We start from the raw sequence: 13348 nt of genomic DNA on the forward strand, positions 1-13348 counted from the left end.
TCCTGGATTCAATCATTCAGCCATCATGCCAACTACCCAAGCAAAAAGTTCTGCACCAAATTCTGAAATTGCAGAGAGCTAAATAAAATTTCAGACTTTTCAACCAAAATATTATGCTTATAATATAATGTGTAATGGAAAAAAGAGATCAAATTATAAAAAGAGAAAAACAGAATAATTTTCCCTAGTGGTCTCAGCCCCCCACAGTATAATAATTTTGTGTGTGCATGCTCCCCACATGTTATGACTCTGCCGAGCAGCAGGAATCCCCCAAAAATAGGTCAGCATTAACAAAGACCTGCCACTTCTGAGGAGTAATGGAGGTTTAAATATTTCACAGAGATGAAAAAAGAAATAAATAAATAACACAAACAAAATGATTAGTGTGTGTGTGTGTGTGTGTGTGTGTGTGTGTGCGCGCGCCCACACACGCGCGCGGGGGGGTCAAAACAAAACATAATTCAATTGTTGATTTTGACTATTTGTATGTCTATTTTGACTATTTATATGTCTATTTTTTTATAGTGCCTATTGTATATATTGTGCATATATATATATATATATATATATAGAGAGAGAGAGAGAGAGAGAGAGAGAGAGATTTCTCTGAACATTTTAAAACTGAAATTTCAAAAATGTTTAAAACAATTATCCCAGTCACCAAAACTGTAAATTTTAATTTAGCTATAAATTAAACCATAAAATATCGTTCACAATATTCTCAGGTAGCTTTAGAAAAATAAATATTGACATAAAAATATCTAAAATGATAATATCATTATAATTTAATATAAAACCATGTTTGTTTGATGTTCAATTAAAGCACTATGGGAAAATAAGCGCCTCATAAAATAAAAAGTTAAATTCCTCTTAAAGTTAAAATTCAAATACATCCCGTTTCCTCAATTCAGATTCAGGGACTGAATTGAAATTTAAAGTAACTGTACCAAGTCTTGTACCAACTATCCACACACAAGCTCGCTGGACACTACCTGCACACACACAAACAAATTAGGCTAACACATACACACACAGAGACAGAGAGAGAGAGAGAGAGAGAATCAAAACATACTAACATAGGACATCTGCAAGTGTATTAGTTTGGAAAAGACACCGTTCCCGTGAGACACCGAGAACGGAATGATTAGCATATATTCCTGCGATGACCGCTCAGATCGCTGCTTCTCTGCGGGACTGACGGAAAGGAGGGAGGGGTGGAGGGAGGGAACGAGGGATGGAGGGGAGGCTCCATCTCTCTAATGTAGTTGATGAAGATCCCACACTCCAGAGACCTGACAGGGGTCGCACTCTCTCCAATCACGCCACGGACCGCAGAGCCGCGAGCCAGTCAGCAAAGCGCTCTCTCATTCCGCTCGGTCTTTTTCTCTCCGACCAGCTCACTCACTGTCACTCTCTCTCTAACACACACACTCGTGCGCGCTCTGTTCATTCTAAAACCGCAGGGACGTACACTTCAGCACTCTTTCTCTCTCGAGCGCGCGTGCGCTCGCTCAACCTTTTTTCTTTCCTCACTGGCGGCACGCGCATCTGTCTCCGCTTCTGTACTGTACAGGATGAACAAGAACGATAGACTCCTAAGAGAGAGTAGATGAGAAAACAAGGAACTAAAACAAGGAAGGCAAGGTGAAACGAGGAATGAAAAGAAGCTGAGGACAGATGAAGGAAGAGAGTTTGTGAAGCGTTTGGATTTTACTGATTTCAAGCCTCCATCCATCTTTTTGGACGGTGGAAAAGGACCCAATTAAGGTAGGACATTTTCTGTGCACAAATCTCCTGAATCCGTGAGTGTATTTTGCTGATGTAGACTTTCTTACCAGGTCAGTAATGAACAGTTAGGAAGCGCGGAGAGCTCATAACTCTTGGTGCAAGTGTTGGGTTGCTCTCAAGCTAAATCACTGACCTGTCAGCATCCTCAATTATGAGCGTTTATCCCCAATCGTATAACATGTAAGCTGCAATACTTCCAGTGCTTAGAGTCCAGAAGGAAAGAAGCCAACGATTAATCCCTGCCCCCTTTAGAACAGTTTTTGCCTCCGTTTTTGGAAAGGCTTGAGAGTTTGACTGTGGAGGCTGAAGGAAGGTTGTTTTGCTGACTGACTCTTCAGTCAGGTGAAAAATGATGGCTTGATGCTTGCAGAGATTGGAGTGGAAGTCCTGATTGCAACCCACCAGTGCAAACACTCATACCTGGAGTGTGTGTGAGCCTCAATTATGAGTGTGAGCCAACATTTACATATAAAAGCAGGTGTGTGCTTCGCTTCTTACTGCCAAAAAGTAGTGAAACACTGGTTCATAAAAAAAAAAAAAAAAAAGAGCTCTGCCAAGAGACATTTGGGCAACATCAAGGACCTGCTTCAAGTGGGACTAGAAAAGACAAATTACTAGCAGTGCTGAATATCTCAAGTGGCTCTAAAATGCAGTGTTTCCCTGACAGCTCCTTCCCAGATGAAACAGCAGTGCAATGAACAGTTTCAACATGTTGTGAATTATGAAAGAGAATGACACTTAATCCACATAATGCACTTGTTAAGTCTTTGTTTCTCACACATCATTGTCATACTATTAATAGAGATATTCATGTACAAAGCACTGGAGTCTGGTGTTTATGTACATATTAATTTAATCTCACAGAGATTATGGACTTTGTGACATGCGAGAGGGATTAGACCTCAAATGGTTTCTGTGTTGCTGAGGTATATGAATCACACAGTATTAAAAAAAAACACGCCCTCTACAGTATTTATTACTGTAATTATTATTATTTGATTTAAGGCTGAAAATATCGCAACATACATTTTTACAATTCAAACCTAGACATAAGTAAAGTCTTGGCATTTAATAATTATAAAAAATGCAAACACATTTGTGTAATTAACAAAGTGAATTCCTTTATACAAAAGACCAGATGTTCTTGCTTCCACCAGAGCACAAAATAGTCTTTGGAACATTTCAAATCACGCTGGAGAAGAACATGAGCATCAGGTTTTTCTCTTGTTGAGTTAATTCAGATATTCATAAAATGTTCAAAACAAATTGTTATACTGATAATATAAAATTAATAAAGAAAAAAGGTTGTATTAAATAACAAAAAATGCCAAACAGAGGCTTTTACCCAAGTGTTCTTAGACTCTTTATAGAGGTTGCATCGGTTTAACATCATGTTTGCTTGTAGGAAACACTTCAGACGCTTAAAAATAGCATTTCTTGCATTGCACATTGCTCTGAAATGCAAAAAGAACATCATCTGTAGATTTAATATAAAGATCACACCTACGATGATTCATGTCAGATATCTGTTTTGAAAGCATTTCATGACTGTTATAATTACTCAGTATTATGGCAAGTGTAACCAAATATAGAATCACACTCTGGTGGTAGGTTTTCCCTCAGAGACAACATATCTATAATTTTCAGTGGTTGTTTGTACAACCGTATTGTGGCAGCTGTTATGTGTGTGTGTGCAGGGGGAGGTGTGGCGTAATCCCTTCTGGATAGTAAAATTCAGCATCAGCATTCCTAGAATAAACCACAAAGTACAAAACAGTGTTAAAAATAATAGGAGGTGAGCTGTGACATCCACTTAAATTCATCCAGACTCTGCCTCTAGCTGTCATAAATCAGAGGACGTGATGTGCCAGGACAAACGACACAATATCAGCCTATCTCTAACTGTATTATCCACCTATTTTCATTTGATCTGTTGCGGCATTGCAAACGTCCCACGGTAAAAAAGCTGATCCCGTCCATCTGTTAAAGGTTGCATGGATTTGTGGGACGCTCTAGGACAAAAAAAGAATAAAAGATGAATGCACAACAGTCAGTGGACAGAATTTAACTCACAGATGAAGCCGAAACGCATCCTATCTTTTCCCTGGATCAAGCCAGCCTTTACAAAGAAAGGAAACACCAGGCTTCAATCAGTGTCTGAAATCAGTAGGCAGGGACAATCCAAAGATCCCTCCTGAACGTACTTTACAAACTCAGAGCTGGCAGGTCTTGGGTTTGCTTTTTTTTGACAGAGATCAGAGCAGACAGTAGAAGAAGCAGAGCTCCTAGTGATCTGAGCTTCTGGTGAAAACAAAGCCATGTCCCAACAAGAGTCCAATTCCCCAGAGTGAGCTATAGCAGATGCACAAGCATTGGGTTTAATGAGGAATCCTCTTTTGACCAGTTGGTAACACAAGAGACAGGCAGCTCACAGATAGAGAGACGATCAGCACTGAGGGAGAGAGAGACAGCTCTCAGGGAGAGACGGCTTTGAGGGTGAGCTAAATGAGGTCTAATCAGCTCAAAGCAGATGGGAACCCTGAGACGGAGGGGATCGGGAGCGGCAAGATTTGACATGTCCCTATGTCCCTCTCATCAGAATTCAATTGGAATTGAGAGAGAACGATGACATAAAGTGGCACGGGTCCAGGGCCATGGACACAAGGGTCAATAACAGCTGGACACACTGATATATTTGTGTGTGTGTGTGTAATATAGACCCAAACATCCAGATTAACCTTGAATGTACCCCTATACCATTCCCATAAACCCCCCCCCCAACCTATCCATCTCCATAAAATGACCAAATTAAACACCATATCATGGACCAAAGGGTTTTACTGCTCTTTTTAAATTAAATAAATGAATTCAGTGCACTATGTAGACATGCTCTGTTCTCAGTCCGACCAGACAATTATGGAAAAAAGCTGCAAAAGCGGGTTATTCAGAAAGCATATAAACACAGAGTTTTTTTTGTTACATATCAATGTTTTTTTATGGAAGCTTGTTTCCGCCACTGAATAAAAAATAAAAAAGGTAATTACGACTTTTTATGTCACAATTCGGACTTTTTTTTTCCCCAGAATTGCTAGATACAGACTTGCAATTAATTGCGAGTTATAATGTCAGAATTGCAAAATATAAACTCACAATTGCAAGAAATAAAGTCAGAATTGCGAGTTATAAACTAATAATTGCACGTTATAAACTCGCAATTCTGACTTCTTAGAATTGTGAGATATAAACTCGCAACTCGCAACTTTTTTTCCTCAGAATTGCAAGTTTATATCTCACAATTCTGACTTTATAACTCACAATTGCATGTTATAAAGTCAGAATTGAGATATAAACACAATTCTGAGAAAAAAAAAGTCAGAAATGCGAGTTTATATCTGCAATTCTGACTTTATAATACACAATTGCCACTTTATATTTCGCAATTCTGACTTTATAACTCATAATTGCGAGTTTATATCACAATTCTGAGAACACACTACACTGTTTACACTTTTATTTTTTCTGACAGTATATCTAAATGTGAGGATGTCCATCAGATATTCTAATGTTCAGATGCCCTTCTGAAGTATCATAATCATAGAAATGAAAAACTGAAAAAATGGGGGGAAAAATTAGAAATTTGTAATTTGATATATATTTTTTTATACAAAAAAAAAATAAATCTTATAAATGCTGTTCTTTTGAACAGACCCCACACTTTTCAATGGTAATGTAAATCAGATTTGGCATCCACTAGGAAGCATCAACTATACACAGAAAACCCACAATAAATAAGCACAGTTACTCATTTCACATGCCAAAAAAAAGTGTTTATATAGAAACACTAAAGGAACATTAGCTAAAATATGTGCCGTTTAACTCTAAAGGTCAGAAAAGAGAAGACAAATGGTCGTGAAGAACTAAATTACAACTGTTTCTGCTGCAAGAAACCTTTAACATTATAAGTGGACTTCAGAGAAAAGAAAATGCTGCCAAAGTGTAGGATATGGCCCAGAGATACTTCACATCACATCCTTTACACACTTCTCACTCCCTTGATACTCCAAAGCATCAAGTTCCTCATTTCAACCAGCCCAATGGCTCTTTTCATTCACACAAACCTGAGCCGCTTATCTCGAGTTCTCTCTTAAAGCGATCTCAATGCATAATGCAGCTGAATAAGCTCTCTCTTTAAAGAAAGCCATCGCTGATGCAGAGAAAGAGCATTGAGGGAGTGAATGACTGGGCAGTGCTGTACAGAGGAGGATATCCTCTCTGGTGTGCTGCACGGCGCCGTAGGCTGCAGGAAAGATCCACGGTAATCCCGTGTACTTATTGTGTGACTGACGAGGGCCTTCAGATATCCTGGAGACTGAATGGGTGGCAGAGAGGTGATGCAACAGGCCAGCTGAACCCTTCTAATGCCAAAGTCAACAAGGCCATAGACAGTTCAAGGAATAGTTCATCCAAAAATGACAGCTCTGTTATTATTTACTCAGCCTCATATTGTTCCAAACCCGTATGACTTTCTTCTGCAGAAAACAAAAGATATTTGAAGTTTTTCTATGCTTCCTTATCATTAAATTACAATAAATGGGCACTGGAGCTTTTAAGCTTCAAAAAAAAAAAAAAAAGGCATCATAAAAGTGTTCTATGACTTGTGTGCCATTTTCTGATTCCACACAATAGGTGGCTGCAAAAGAGACTTAAGTTGTTCAATGTTCAATTCCTGAGTTAAAGGGTCAGTTCACCCAAAAATTAAAATTCTGTCATTAATTATTCACCCTCATGTAGTTCCAAATTACAGAATCTACTGATTCAGTTAATCAGTAGATTCGGTTCAGAATGAGAATCAGATTCCAGTCTGAATGATTCATTAATTCACTTAATATTCTTATTACAATAGATAACAAGCCACTGGAGAGGAAGACTGTCAGTTAAAGGGGTTGTTGATTATGATTTCACTTTTTTAACTTTAGTTAGTGTGTAATGTTGCTGTTTGAGCATAAACAACATCTGCAAAGTTACAACGCTCAAAGTTCAATGCAAAGGGAGATATTTTCTTTTAAAGAATTCGCTGTTTAAGGACTACAACAAAGGCTGGTTGGGACTACAACGAGCTTCTTCCCGGGTTAGTGACATCACTAACCCTAAAATTTACATAAACCCTGCCCCCGAGAACACACAACAAAGGTGTGAAGCCAAAACAAATGCAATAGCATGTCATAAAAGCAAGATGACAACATAAGTTATAACCGTAATTAAACTAAACTAAACCTGTTCTATCTTCATGCAGCATATATTCTCTGGCTGTATAGGATCTTACAACAGTCCTCACACAAACGATTTATAGATTATCATGACAGAATGCTAATCAATAACTTTAAGATATCCCACATCAGCTATAAATTCATCAACTAACCATTCAGAAACGTCCTGTTGCATTGTACGTTGTCACTTCTTCTTGAGTCTTTCTATCATTGTCCGACTCCGGTTTGAACATAAAAGGCTGAACAGTTTCTGACATTTTCAGTGAGTCTGCGTGATAATCAGAGCTGCTAACACGAGCTCTTGAAACACCACCCTCTTCTTGGGAGCAGCAGCTCATTTGCATTTAAAGGGACACACACCAAAACTGAGCGTTTTTGCTCACCCTCAAAAAGTGACAAATTTAACATGCTATAAAAAATGATCTGTGGGGTATTTTGAGCTAAAACTTCACATACACACTGGGGACATCAGAGACTTATTTTACATATTGTAAAAGTGGCATTATATGACCCCTTTAATACCCCTTTTGGTTTTTTTAATCACAAAATTTGACAAATTTCAATTCTACTTAATTCCAGAAGACTTAAAATATACATATGAATCTATTTTATGATATTTCATTGTGCTTTTTTGTTGTTTGAAAGCGGCAGTCACCATTTGTTGTAGTTGCATGGAAAAAGCACAGCAGGAATGTCTTCAAAATATCTTCTTTTGTGTTGCACGATAAAAACGAAAGTCATACAGGGAACAACATTAAGGCGACAGAATTTTCATTTTTAGGTGAACTGCGCCTTTTAGTTCTTTCTTTCTTTGCTGTGGTTATTTTAATCTCTTTCTGCATCTGGCAACTTTCTAAGTTCTTCCTTCTCGCTTTTCTGTCTCTGTTCTTTTCTCTTCACCCGTGTAATTTTAATGGAAGGACAGAGCAGCTGCTCTCACCCTCCTTCGTGTCCGCAGTGATGATAGCTCCTGGTATTGAACTTGGGTGTGTGCGTGTGTATCTGAGTATCCATTATCATTTTCATCCAGAGCGAGAGATCAGCCCAGATCACTCATCCGGATATGCCTGCCATCAACACTCACTGCCGCAAACACTCCTGCGGAGAGGCCTCTGCCCAACGCCGATCAATAATTGAGATTATTTGGACTGCCTTCACCTTGGGCTATATGTAGTTTAAAGCTTCGGTAAAGGGACTCATTTCTACACTGTTTTATCACAGGCGGAGCTGCTTGAGTGTGTGCGTTCATGTACATGCGTCTGCTCGCACACAATTGAGATGTCACCTTGGTGGGGTTACAGATATATCTGTGGCTGTCATGACATTGTTACTGCTATTCTGAAAGTCTTGAATCATATAATGCACCAACTCCAATGCACAATCCATTCAACTAATAGCAGCCTAAAAGAAATAAATAAAGAAAAAGAGAATAAAAATCATTTTGTGGCGTTTCAAGGTTAAAGCAACAATACATTTACCGTCTCTGTTCCAAAAGCTACCAAGCTGCCTACGTATAAATGCTTTCTTTAAGCCAAATTCAAAGGCAGCATTGCATATGTCCTTCAAAAAGAAAGCAATCCCATAATGCTTTGCAACAAGCTACAAAAAATTGCAGATGGAGTAAAAGAAATGTTAAATATAAACTTTTTTTACTCAGTATTTGCGTGTGCTATATCATTTTATGCTAATTGTGTGTTTTTGTAGCTCAGCTGGTAGTGCATGATACTAGTAATGTCAAAGAGAAGGATTCAATTCATCTATTAAAAACATACAATACAGTTCAAAAGTTTTGAGGTCAGTAAGATTTTTTTAAAAGAAATTAATACTTTTATTCTGCAAGAATGCATTCAATTGATCAAAAGAGACATTTATAATGTGGCAAAAGATTTCTATTTCAAGTAAATGCTGTTCTTTTGAACTCTGTTCATCAGTTTCCACACAAAAAAACATTAATCAGAAATGTTTTTTTTTTAGAATGATTTTTGAAGGATCATGTGACACTGAAGACTGGAGTAATGATGCTGAAAATTCAGCTTTACTATCACCGAAATAAATTATATTTTAATATATATTAAAATAGAAAATAGTTCTTTTAAGTTGTAATAATATTTTAAAATATTACTGTTTTTTACTGTATTTTTGATCAAGTAAATGCAGTTTTGGTGAGCATAAGAGACTTCTTTCAAAAACAATAAAAAAAAATCATAATGACTCCAGACTTATGAACAGCAGTGTACATGTAATTAGAGTAATGCTAAGTTCACAGCTGTGCATTTTGTGAGAAGAGCAGTATTTGTATAACACACAGAACTGATGTGTATGTACAGCCTTTCTCATCCGTCCATTACAGTTTGTATGCTCCCTAAGTAGTAAACAGCAGGGCAGTACACTAGGAATTGGAACAGAGCCACTGTGTTTTCTCTAATTTCCATCACTTTCACAGTCATTTTTCTCAGTCTTTTTTCCTTCCATGTCAGACCTCCTACCGTTCTCAAGCTTTTTAGTTGTATTTTGAACATGTAACCCCTCACTGTCACCCTCCACCTGCCACCTCCACACACACACACACACACACACACACACACACACACACACACACACACACACACACACACACACACTTGCTATGAGACAATCAGCAGAAGGGGGCCTAAACATCTCAAATTAAAGTCTGGCTGTGATGGATGGGCTCCTATCTGAGAGAGATATTGCACCTGTTTCCCCCCTGAATGATAGCCACTTCTCCCCATCGTTTATATTGATTTGTCTCCATCCTCCCTGCTCGTTTTCAGCAGCTACTCGTACACCCACTACTACATGGCAGTAGCATGAACAATCGTGCTTCGACACATCTGCATACTAGCTATAATTTGACTCTGATGTCTTTTGTGTAATACAAGTTCAGAGATAAACACTTCAACTGAGCGTCAAACATGTTCCACAAATATTTAAAAAGAATCTTCCACCCAACCTTTTTTTTTTTTACAAGGATTTGCAGACAATGAAGAACTCAGGTTATTGCATTTCTATTGAGAGAAAGAAAAGCAAGAGAAGGTGGGAAGAAGAGAAATTCTTTGCCAATGCAGAGGTGGCTTGGGAGAAGAATAAAGGACGTTAAAGACAACAACAAATAATAATGATAAAAAAGAGACAGCAAAAAAAAAAAAAAGAGACACATAAGATGATATTTCTTTTGCAATGTGAAAAGACAACATGAAATCAAAATTGACCCAATTTAGTTTTTTTAAAGACCCCCTGTAGTGAAAATCAAGTTTTTATGTTGTTTATATGTCTATGTGGTGTTTTTAATATGCTTTAATATGTAGACAGTCGCAAACCCGTGGTTTGAAATCACTGGTGTTTCTGACGTCACAAACTACCTTGTGACCAATCACATCAACGTGCCGGCGGGCTTTAGCATATCATTAACAGAGAAGTAGCAGGGGAGTCTCGAGAGAAGCCAGGTTATCCCGGTATATTTTTCTGTTAATATAAAAAATTGTGTAGATTTAGCAATATGGCGGGTGTATGATGCAAATTACGATGTTATAATAAACTATATGCCTTTATCCACTGACGTTCTGAGTTGTTTCTAAGGATACTGATTGTTAGAAGACGGCTGTCTGACTCTGAGATGTCAAACATGAACATGGTTTGTGTAACATTAGCAACACATTAGCTGTTTGATAACTTAGTCAAGCAAAAGCTAATCATATTAATTACCATTATATCCAACGTTGTAAAAAGCGATACCACTGTGCAGCGTTTACCTCAGTAAGTTGACCAAGTGGATCTCTGAGCTTATGCGAGTGAGAGGAGGCAGGGCTAATTAGCATATTCATAGATCCATGTATACTAAATGAAGCAAGGGTCTAGAGTTACATTCAAGCTATTTTAAGGCATGAAGAATTTTTTTTCACAGGAAAAAACGTTTGAATATGTCATTTTGGTGATCAAAGGTGAGTTTTAAGGGATAAAATTATTGACTATAGAGGGAATTTAATAAAAATCCCTGGTCTTTTTGTGCACTATTTATCACTAGATGTTTTCTAAAGAAAGAAAAAAAATGCATTCTCAGCGTTTGAATTTTTCTGATGTAAATAAAGCTGCACTGACAAGGACATATAATATCAACTATTAATCTAAAGTTGTTTTACTCAGCAATCTCTTGTCATTGTACAAAAATGCTAAATCTATCTTTGTAGAGTTCCAGTGTTCTATTGTTATCTGTTCTCTCTATCCATGAAGAGAGAAATTTTAAGACTTGCTTTTTTTTTTTTTCAAAAAGCATGTCAGTTATAACTTATATTAATATTATTGTTTGTTATTTACCAATTCTCTCAATTCATTCAAACCCAGCCTGATAATATAAAGTCTCACGGTAGAGTATTTATCACTAAATATTCTGTTTTAGTTGTAAATGTGTCACATTATGGAAATTAAATAATTGGGATCACCATTTCATGTGATAGTGTCATTTGCATTCTTCTCCCTCCACGGTTCATTTCTGTTCTCCAGCATGCGGTTCTGTGCTGCGTCGTGCTGCTATCACATGCTGCGCCATGGTGTATCTCCTGTATAAACCTTCCTCTCTTCTTTCTGTGGATGCTGTGTGTGCAGTGACATTCTCCACTTGTTCTGTCCTCATACTGTTAACTAATATCTCTGCATGGCTTTGCTACTTTTCAGTGTTTTACATCATCAATTTCTTGTAAGTTCCAACAAACTGTAATTTTTTTATGATTTTTTTTTACCCCCGTATTTGAATGTCTGTCAAAGGACAGTGCCATTTGGACAGCTGATGGGTTCAGGCTGTAGAGGAAGTTTTAAATATATTCATGGGTTTTCCTGGGCGAAAGTGAAACCCACACAGTGAAACAACATCCAGACAGAAACAAACTGGCTGAAGTCCTACTAGACCCATGCAGAAAATGCCACCGCTACAGCAGGGGACAGAATATGTGAGCACTCGTGTGTAAAATAGAAAGATAGTTTTTGTGTGTCTGCATATACTGACACATATGCTGCATTTGGATCAATCTCAGCAGGGCATTGCCAAACATACATTGAACTGTGTCCATGAGTGTATATGTGTATCAACATAAAGTCTACATAGACAAGCGGACAGACGGACAGACGGATAGAATACAGATAGATAGAACGATGGATGGATGGATGGATAGATAGATAGATAGATAGATAGATAGATAGATAGATAGATAGAATGATAGAAAGAATGAAAGAACAAATGATAGATAGATAGATAGATAGATAGATAGATAGATAGAAACCCGATTCCAAATAAGTTGGGACACTGTACAAATTGTGAATAAAAAAGAAATGCAATAATTTACAAATCTCATAAACTTATATTTTATTTACAATAGAATATAGATAACATATCAAATGTTGAAAGTGAGACATTTTGAAATGTCATGCCAAATATTGGCTCATTTTGGATTTCATGAGAGCTACACATTCCAAAAATTTGGGACAGGTAGCAATAAGAGGCCGGAAAAGTTAAAAGTACATACAAGGAACAGCTGGAGGACCAATTTGCAACTTATTATTTCAATTGGCAACATGATTGGGTATAAAAAGAGCCTCTCAGAGTGGCAGTGTTTCTCAGAAGTCAAGATGGGCAGAGGATCACCAATTCCTCCAATGCTGCCGGGAAAATAGTGGAGCAATATCAGAAAGGAGTTTCTCAGAGAAAAATTGCAAAGAGTTTGAAGTTATCATCATCTACAGTGCATAATATCATCCAAAGATTCAGAGAATCTGGAACAATCTCTGTGTGTAAGGGTCAAGGCCGGAAAACCATACTGGATGCCCGTGATCTTCGGGCCCTTAGACGGCACTGCATCACATACAGGAATGCTACTGTAATGGAAATCACAACATGGGCTCAGGAGTACTTCCAGAAAACATTGTCGGTGAACACAATCCACCGTGCCATTCGCCGTTGCCGGCTAAAACTCTATAGGTCAAAAAAGAAGCCATATCTAAACATGATCCAGAAGCGCAGGCGTTTTCTCTGGGCCAAGGCTCATTTAAAATGGACTGTGGCAAAGTGGAAGACTGTTCTGTGGTCAGACGAATCAAAATTTGAAGTTCTTTTTGGAAAACTGGGACGCCATGTCATCCGGACTAAAGAGGACAAGGACAACCCAAGTTGTTATCAGCGCTCAGTTCAGAAGCCTGCATCTCTGATGGTATGGGGTTGCATGAGTGCGTGTGGCATGGGCAGCTTACACATCTGGAAAGGCACCATCAATGCTGAAAGGTATATC

General features: G+C 37.9%; 1 protein-coding gene across 1 annotated transcript in view; it reads left to right on the forward strand.

The window, feature by feature from the left end:
• Window positions 1-1300: 1300 nt before the first annotated feature.
• The window catches only part of LOC127523513 (cadherin-12), a 153229-nt gene continuing 141181 nt past the window's right edge, over window positions 1301-13348 (forward strand). The window contains 1 exon segment of the mRNA XM_051914282.1: window positions 1301-1767. The gene's annotated coding sequence lies outside the window, so the exon portion shown is untranslated.

Source organism: Ctenopharyngodon idella, chromosome 12 (genome assembly GCF_019924925.1).
Source record: "Ctenopharyngodon idella isolate HZGC_01 chromosome 12, HZGC01, whole genome shotgun sequence".
In the NCBI taxonomy this organism is placed as follows: domain Eukaryota; kingdom Metazoa; phylum Chordata; class Actinopteri; order Cypriniformes; family Xenocyprididae; genus Ctenopharyngodon; species Ctenopharyngodon idella.